Source organism: Apium graveolens, chromosome 6 (assembly GCF_009905375.1).
Source record: "Apium graveolens cultivar Ventura chromosome 6, ASM990537v1, whole genome shotgun sequence".
NCBI lineage: Eukaryota > Viridiplantae > Streptophyta > Magnoliopsida > Apiales > Apiaceae > Apium > Apium graveolens.
The window spans coordinates 127,449,354-127,457,958 of record NC_133652.1 but is presented as its reverse complement, the minus strand read 5'-3'; positions in this window follow the sequence as shown (position 1 = coordinate 127,457,958).

The following is an 8,605-nucleotide window of genomic DNA, read 5'->3' as shown; positions in this document are numbered from 1 at the left end:
AAATGCACCGACTTTGTAAGACGATCAACTATAACCCATATTGCGTCATGCCCGGATTTCGTTCACGGTAGTCCTACTATAAAGTCCATAGCGATATTTTCCCATTTCCATTCTGGAATCTTCAGGGGCTGAATTAATCCGCTTGGTCGTTGATGTTTTGCCTTCACTTTCTGACAAGTATAACACTTCGCAACCCATTCTGCCACGTCTCGCTTCATATTTGGCCACCAAAAGTTCTTCTTTAAGTCTCCATACATCTTGGTACTTCCCGGGTGGATTGAAAATTTCGAATTGTGGGCTTCGTGGAGGATCTCATTCTTTAATTCAGGTACATGTGGAATCCAAATTATGGAAGAAAACCTTAATATCCCTTGCTCATCCCTTTGAGTATTAATCTCCTCTCCAGATAACTGATTCTTCTCTTTCTCCATTACTTCTTCTTGACACTTCTTTATCTTTTCCACTAGTGTTGGCTGAAAGGTCATTGCACGACAAACTTCCTCAACTTTTTCGCAAGCACAAAGTTCCAGTTCAAATTCTCGATTTCTTCAGATAACTCTTTTCATGTTATCATCATATTCAGTCTCTCCTTCCTACTCAGAGCATCGGCCACAACATTCGCCTTTCCAGGATGGTATTTTATCGAGCAGTCATAGTCCTTGATCAATTCCAGCCATCTCCTCTGCCTCATATTGAGCTCCTTCTGAGTGAAAATGTACTTTAAACTCTTGTGATCCGTGTAGATTTCACACTTCTCTCCGTAGAGGTAATGTCTCCAAATCTTAAGTGCGAACACTATGGCGGCTAGTTCCAAGTCATGCGTCAGGTACTTTAACTCATGCGGTTTCAACTGTCTTGATGCATATGCGATCACTTTACTGTGTTGCATCAACACACAACCCAAACCCTTATGTGAAGCGTCGCTGAATATTACAAAGTTCCCTTGATCATCTGGTAGCACTAACACTGAAGCAGTTACCAATCTCTGTTTCAATTCTTGAAAGATATCCTCACATTCTGCACTCCATTCGAACCTCTGATTCTTTCTGGTTAACTTGGTCAATGGCGTGGTGATTTTCGAAAAATCCTTGACGAACCTTCTATAGTATCCTGCCAACCCTAGAAAACTTCGCACTTCCGTAGGAATCTTTGGCCTCTCCCAACTCATAACTGCCTCAATCTTTGCCGGATCCACTTTAACTCCTTCATTTCCAATGACATGCCCCAAAAATTGAACTTCCTTTAACCAAAACTCACATTTGGTAAACTTGGCATACAACTTCTCTTGACGAAGTATTTCCAATGCTATCCAGAGGTGCTGCTTATGTTCTTCTTCCAACTTAGAATAAATAAGGATGTCATCAATGAATACCATGACAAATTTGTCCAAATACTTCTTAAATACCCGATTCATCAGATCCATAAATACGGCCGGAGCGTTGGTCAGTCCAAACGGCATTACTAAGAATTCATAATGCCCATATCTGGTCCTGAACGCGGTCTTGGGAATATCTTCTTCTTTGATCTTTAATTGATGGTATCCCGATCTCAAATCAATCTTTGAAAAGCATTTTGCTCCCTTCAACTGGTCAAAAAGGTCATCTATTCTTGGTAGCGGGTAGCGGTTCTTGATCGTTACCTTATTCAATTCCCGATAGTTTATGCATAATCGCATACTCCCATCTTTCTTCTTTTCAAACAGAACAGGTGCTCCCCATGGCGACGTACTTGGTCGTATCACTCCCTTATCCAACAATTCTTGTAGCTGGCTCGCCAACTCTTTCATTTCTGCTGGTGCCATCCTATATGGGGCCTTTGAAACTGGTTCCGTTCCTGGAGCAAGGTTGATCTAGAACTCGATTTGTCGATCTGGTGGTAAGCCTGATAGTTCGTCGGGAAACACATCTGGGAACTCGTTAATTACAGGAATATCTTCTATGTTAGGGCTGCCTTTTTCTGAATCCACTACATAAGCTAGGAACGAATCACAACCTTTTCTAAGTAGCTTCTTAGCCTGAACAATTGTAAGAAATAGTTGCTCTTGCCTCTGCCCCTTAAATACTACCTTCTCTCCACTCTTCGTCTTTAAATACACTTTCTTGGTCTTACAATTAATCTGAGCGTTATTCTCTGTTAACCAATCCATTCTTAAAATTATATCAAACTCTCCCAACTTGAAGAGTATCAAGTCGGCTGAAAACTTATACCCCGAAATATCAATCTCACACTTTGGACAAAATTGATTCACATGAATCTTCTCTTGGTTCGCAATTACCACATTTACTACCTCACTCATAATCATTTTATCACATTGGAGCTTATCAACAAAAGTTTCTGATATGAAAGATCTTGTTGCTCCTGAATCAATCAATTTAGCTTTGACATTATTGAGTAAAAGTGTACATGCTATCACCTCAGAATTCTGAACAGCATCCTTCATCTTCTGATCAAATGTCCTTGTTGTTGCTTGCGGGGTTGGTGTAGGTGGTGGAGGTAATGCCAATACCTCAGCTAGCACGCTTGCACTGGTACTTGGCACGTTCATCAGAGCTTTGACTGGTCCGGTTGCCTTGCACTCCCTAGCTATGTGTCCAGTTCTCCCACACTTGTAACATGTAACTCCTGGCTTCGGTATCTTGCAGTCATTTGCCAAATGTCCCTTCTGATTGCACCTATAACATGTCATGCTCAACTTATTACACACTCCGGGGTGCCTTCTTCCACAGTGCTTGCATTCCGGTCTCTGGAACCTGTTTTCTCCAACTTGCCCTTGGCTTGCCTGATTGTTCCCCTTCGATTCTTGCCTTTTGCCCAAATTTCCTTTCTTTTGAAAATTTCCGCCCTTATGGAAACCAATCCTCTTTACATTCCGATCTTGTGAACTTCCTGCTTCAGACTTTTCTCCATAAAATGGAACCTTCCTCTTCTTGTTATCCCTTTCCTTCCTTAACTGCGTCCCATTATTCTCAATCAGGGCAGCTTTCTGTACTACTCCCGCGTAAGTTTCAAGCTCAAACATAGCCACTCTATCTCTGATCCAAGGCTCCAATCCTTTCTGAAATTTCTTTGCTTTTTCCTCCTCAGTGCTGGTATACTTTGTCACAAATCTTGACAACTCAGTAAACTTCTTCTCATACTCCAGTACAGTCATGTTCCCTTGCTTTAGCTCCAAAAATTTAAGCTCCATCTGATTCTGCATGTACTTAGGGTAATACTTGTCCAGAAATAACTTCTTAAATCTCTCCCAAGAAACCTGCTGAGTGACTTCCATAGCTTTTACTGATTCCCACCAATAGATGACTTCTCCCTTCAAGAAGTAAGTAGCATACGGCGTCTTCTGATCGTCTCCTAACTGTACCAACTCAAAAGCCCTTTCCATCTCCTTGATCCATGTGTTAGCTATCACTGGATCAGTGGTATCATGAAATGCAGGTGGATTCATATTCTGAAAAGCCTTGAAAGTGACAATTTGTCTAGGTGGTACTGGTGGTTCAGGTGGTTGGTGTGGTTCACGGTTATCTTGGTTTTCAATTCATTGTTGAAGAGTTAGTTGTTGTTGAGCTATAGCATTGGTTTGCTGTTGCAAAGTTTCCAGAAGTCGAAGAATGTTTGGGTCTGTGGTGGATGTGGTTGTTGGGTTCTTCTTTTTGGGAGGCATGATCCTGAAATAAGAGTTATGTCAAAACAGATATGAATGATAAAATGATTCGAGGGTATCGCATGGCATTCTTATTTACATATGGGGTCAAGTTTCCAAATTAAGCAGATATGGTGATGCATATAAAAATGTAAAATAACAGTTGAGAGAAAATGGAACAATAGAACATAATTATTGAAATTTTTAAAGGTCAAAATACATAGGATTAGGACAAAGTCTGATTCTAGGAATAACAGGCTTATTTAAAGGAAACAACGGAAGCAACTGGGGATTCCACAGAGTCTGATAGTACAACAACATGAAAGGTAAATGGAAAGAACTAAGGCTCCACTCCATCTGAACGGGGCTTGGTAGTCTTTTCCTCTTGAAGCGTCTTCACAATGCTCTGGAGCTCATCCGCCACCATCTGAATGACATACTGGCTGGTGCGGTCCCGGTGCGCTGGCATCTCCTCAAGCTTAGTGTTGACGTACTGAACCAAGGTCTCGAGTCTCGCAATCATCTGTTCCTTGGGCTTCCCTTCGTAGTTTCGGCTGTCCGGGTACACGTTCTTCAGTCGGTCTATCAGTCGGTCGTACTTGCCCTGAAGCATGTCGAACTCACGCCTCAACTCAGCATACACAGTGAAAGCAATAGTGTCGTCCGACCCATAGGATGACGAGGAATGCGCCCTTTGCTGACAACCAATAAGAGGAGTATTAATAATAAATTTACTTAACCTACTCTCTCGCATAATATATATAACCTACACACATATCCTATAACCTATTTGGGCTGTCCAGGGACTCTAAACCGTAGCTCTGATACCAAAACCTGTCACGCCCCCAACTTAAACAGCAAATTAAATATAACTATTATAACATTTTAAAATGAAGTAAACATAACCAACTCCAAGATCTTACAGTTTGGGGTTTGGAACAGCCCAACACTACCATCTATTACAATTGATTTTAAATAGCGAGTCCTCACACAAAACTACTATCTCTTATTCTACCTGAGCTCGAACATAAGCATCAGCATCACAGGTCTTACGGGCAGTCTGCTTGAATCTAACCATAGCTGCTAGCTGTAATATCAGGGTAAAGCAAGGAGTGAGCCAATTGTTCAACAAATGCTAACAGTACGATACAAAACATAAATCGAGATATACATTAAAGAATGACAATGGAAAGACATAACCAATGATAACGAGGGATAAAACTATGGGTGATGGCATCATTTTTTGCTTGTATCAAAAAAAATTCAAAATCATGTCTTAATCAAAATCATTTTATGACGCTACGGATTACAGCCGGTGATCAGCCGCGAAGTAATCCCGAACCTTGCTGGGTTCTAAAACATTAATGGGAATCCCTAGGCAACTTTTAAGCCTAATATAAGTGTGGAAAGGACTCGCGTCTCAGTCCAGATCCACCATTCAAAGAAATCATTTATCCCCCTTTGGGACTGAAAACCCACATTTTATTTATTTTAAAAACTGATGCCGAATTATAACAAAATCTCTTTTTACAGTAAACATTTTTATCAAGGGATTATAGATCAACTCGAAACACGGGAAATATGGTACTAAATCTCAGGGCCATGATTCCCAAAACTATACTCTATTAAAGTAACTGAATGGTTTTCATATATCAAAGATTTAGACAAGGGGATTTAGTGAGGCTATTAGATATTATAAAAGGGTAATGCCAAATTGGGCTTTAAGCAATGGTTTCTCATCAAGGTTCAAGAGCTGGATCATCAAGAATGTAAGCTTCATGAATACTAAGGGTGTTAAGGTATGTAGAAATGATCTTTAGCTCAAGATATATATATCAGGATTGTCAAGCTTTAGGATAAGAAAGAGGGTATAAATCAATGAGGAATCACGTTGGTAAGTATCTGACTATCAGAGTTCAAGGTAAGGTTCTATAGGGGTTCAAGTATCAGGATGAGATATTAATACTTAGGAATCATTAGCATGTTAATCAAGAGGATCAATCAAGTAATATAACAACTCTTTATTTTATCATGGCATTCAACTATCATGAAAAGACTTTTGAACTAACGTACTCGAGGGTTCATGACATCTCTATATAATTCAAAGATAAACATAAGATACGCTTGATTTAATATATCAGATGACACAGGATAGTTGTAGCAATGTATGAACTATTAGCAGTAAATACGAAGGTCAAGTTGAATCACTTGCCCTGAGAAAGGCTGGTCTGGTCTGACGGGTAGGAGCAACTGGAGCTTCACTCGACCTTTATGGCAAGTTTTCCCTCATCTCGAGATCCTACATAAATAATAATAATCCTCATTATAATATATTCTCACCAACTTAACCTATTTATAACCCGAAATTAAACACGGATGGCACTTAGGCCTATATACACTTAATTTTATATTCACTTTTAAATTACAATTATACACACATAGCCACATAATCACATATCATATATTAATACCAAATAACACCATATACACCATAATGCAACACTAGGCTTGGATGATCTCGACTCACAACTTAAGTAACTTGGTCGCTAAACTAGACAAAGTCTTCTAATTTTGGCTTCCTAACTCGACGTGCCTTTACTAAACTATCCAAAACCTATTGACCCTCACATGTGCCTTTTGCTCTACTGACCTTATACTATCTTACAACTATGGTGGTCAACCTAAATCTCACTCCTAAGTGTTCTAAAACTATGTGATAAGTGAAAGTGATCACTGGTGCAAATTTCAGAATGACTACTATGGTTTCTTTAGTGCATTAGACACTCTTAAACTACAATTTTTCCTTCAAAACTTTTACATAAGACTCTCCTGACCTAAGGGCATCTCCTAAACTTGATTTGGCTCAAGGGCCTGACTTGGGCCTTCTTGGGCCTAAGCTAAAAGTCCAAGGTTCCCCTGTTTTTCTGGGCAGAAAACGCCCTGACTTGAATTAACTTGTGACACAGGGTTCTAACTCATATCCTATGAAATATGGTTGGAAAAACTTCTCTGACACTCCCTCTAACTAAGGCCCAACAGGGCCTAATGAGGGCCTACCCATGACATGGTCAAATCTCCCTATTTCTAAGTTGCAACAAAACTGTCCCCTGCTGGACAGATTTTGTTATTCTACTTATGCACCTAACCAAATGACATTCAAACCTCCAACCAACACCTAAAACCTTTTATATACTTCCAATACTAACTTCTGGTGGCTTGGGCCTCAAAGTACAGATCAATGACATGGTCAAAACTCACTCTAAACCTCAGTGTTCTAAACTGATTTTGTGCAGAAATTATAACTCTCATTTCTCCAAGGTTTTGACTTGACAAACTCAACTACCAACAACCCAATACCCAAACCAAGACTTAATCATGGTAATCTACTGAAATAACTCCCTTATTCTCAAAATAACTTTGGTGGAGATCATCCTTACCTAAGGTGCAATTATGGCAAAACAAAAGAAACTACACGTCACAACTCACAAATCATCAAGTTTTGAAACAACAAGATATACATTTTTATAAAAGATAACCACGAATTATTACCATGCATCAAGGAGAATTAATCAATATTAACATCTTATTCCTACTGAAATTAAAGCTTACTAACAAAATCTTTCCAAATGATCAAAATCTTCCAACATTCCAAGAGAAATTTACATGCATGCATATCTTCGAGTTTTACCAATCAAAGCAACATGTTTTCTAAATATATATTACCATGAAATTGACATGCAAGACTATAATAAGCTATATATCTAGATGATCACTTAGCATGCAAAGGGTTTTATCAAGACTTCACTAAGATTTTCATGTTATCATCACAAAAACACACAAATTGGAACATGATAACCAAAACAGCATCCATTCGGCTCCTATCAAGTCATGGCCAAATGGATTAGGGTGAAACAACAATTGCATGAGTGTAACATACTCATGTCTAGCCATTCTCAACCCTTTGCTACTATAACTCATGGTAAAAGCCTTGAATTCACAAGAATCAAGGATATTCACTTGGAGTTTTAACAACACACCACCATGCAAGGTCAACACATAAGTTTTTCTACTCTAAACTCTTAAGATATACAAGGAGAACATGTAGGGAGTAGGATTACTTGATAATAGGATGATTGTTTGAGTGAGAAATGAAGAAAGAAGGGGATGGGGGCTCGGTTTTTGGGAATTGCCGAGAGGGGAGGGGGAAAAGCCGAGAGGGAGGGGAAGAATGAGATGAGAGTGAAGTGGTGGGGTGAAGTGAAGTGATGATCACTTCTTTGAGTTGTTTTTATGTCTTTATTTGACTATAATGTGAGTGGGTTTGAGAAATGACAAGGGTATCCTTCTAGCTAGAACTAAGCTAACTTGCATGCAAGGTCAAGTAGGTAATTTGGCTACTAGTTCATGAGTTAGTGGGTTTGGAATTGTCCTCTTTGTCCTTGAAAAGAATGAAAGGGTCGTTTGCATGCAAGGGCTTTCTTGTAATTTGCTAAATATGACAACTAAAATTTATAAAGATTTATTTTTATAAAATAAAATACAAGTTCAAAAATTATAAAATTTATACCGTAAAATAACTTGGATTTTTAGAAATTTTATAAAACTACTTTTGAATTTTGTGAACAAATAACTTTTTAAAAAGATATTTATTCAAGGTTTAAGATATTCTTTATAAATCAAAAATGAAAGAAATAATTAAACTTTTGATTTGAAAAAAATCATATACCACATATCGAAAATTTAAGATGCAGATATTCTCATTCACACAAGCATACAATAGTTGAATATATTGGCATTCAGCTTTATAATTACACCAAGTTTTACAATTAATATTACATGGAAATTGCAGGTTATAACATGATAAGTTTACAGTTAACTGCCATTATCTGCCATAAGTTATAATTATACATAATTGATTCCCAAAAGTAGAATGCCTGATCTACAAATAGATCTACCTCTGCAGCTATA